Below are 1,309 nucleotides of genomic sequence, written 5' to 3' on the forward strand. Positions count from 1 at the left end.
CAAAAGGTAAAATAAATAAACATAAATATGGGTTGTATTTACAATGGTGTTTGTTCTTCACTGGTTGCCCTTTTCTTGTGGCAACAGGTCACAAATCTTGCTGCTGTGATGAAACACTGTGGTATTTCACCCAATAGATATGGGAGTTTATCAAAATTGGATTTGTTTTCTAATTCTTTGTGGATCTGTGTAATCTGAGGGAAATATGTGTCTCTAATATGGTCATACATTTGGCAGGGGGTTGGGAAGTGCAGCTCAGTTTCCACCTCATTTTGTGGGCAGTGTGCACATAGCCTGTCTTCTCTTGAGAGCCATGTCTGCCTACGGCGGCCTTTCTCAATAGCAAGGCTATGCTCACTGAGTCTGTACATAGTCAAAGCTTTCCTTAAGTTTGGGTCAGTCACAGTGGTCAGGTATTCTGCCACTGTGTCCTCTCTGTTTAGGGCCAAATAGCATTCTAGTTTGCTCTGTTTTGTTGTTAATTCTTTCCAATGTGTCAAGTAATTATCTTTTTGTTTTCTCATGATTTGGTTGGGTCTAATTGTGCTGTTGTCCTGGGGCTCTGTGGGGTGTGTTTGTGAACAGAGCCCTAGGACCAGCTTGCTTAGGGGACTCTTCTCCAGGTTCATCTCTCTGTAGGTGATGGCTTTGTTATGGAAGGTTTGGGAATCGCTTCCTTTTAGGTGGTTGTAGAATTTAACGGCTCTTTTCTGGATTTTGATAATTAGTGGGTATCGGCCTAATTCTGCTCTGCATGCATTATTTGGTGTTCTACGTTGTACACTGAGGATATTTTTGCAGAATTCTGCATGCAGTCTCAATTTGGTGTTTGTCCCATTTTGTGAATTCTTGGTTGGTGAGCGGACCCCAGAACAACCATAAAGGGCAATGGGCTCTATAACTGATTCCAGTATTTTTAGCCAGATCCTAATTGGTATGTGGAATGTTATGTACCTTTTGATGGCACAGAAGGCCCTTCTTGCCTCGTCTCTCAGATCGTTCACAGCTTTGTGGAAGTTACCTGTGGCGCTGATGTTTAGGCCGAGGTATGTATAGTGTTTTTTGTGTGCTCTAGGGCAACGGTGTCTAGATGGAATTTGTATTTGTGGACCTGGCAACTGGACCTTTTATGGAACACCATTATGTTTGTCTTACTGAGATTTGCTGTCAGGGCCCAAGTCTGGATCTAGGTGCTGCTTTAGGCCCTCCTTGGTTGGTGACAGATCTAGGTGCTGCTGTAGACCCTCCTTGGTTGGGGACAGATCTAGGTGCTGCTGTAGACCCTCCTTGGTTGGGGACAGATCTAGGT

Source organism: Salvelinus fontinalis, chromosome 4 (genome assembly GCF_029448725.1).
Source record: "Salvelinus fontinalis isolate EN_2023a chromosome 4, ASM2944872v1, whole genome shotgun sequence".
NCBI lineage: Eukaryota > Metazoa > Chordata > Actinopteri > Salmoniformes > Salmonidae > Salvelinus > Salvelinus fontinalis.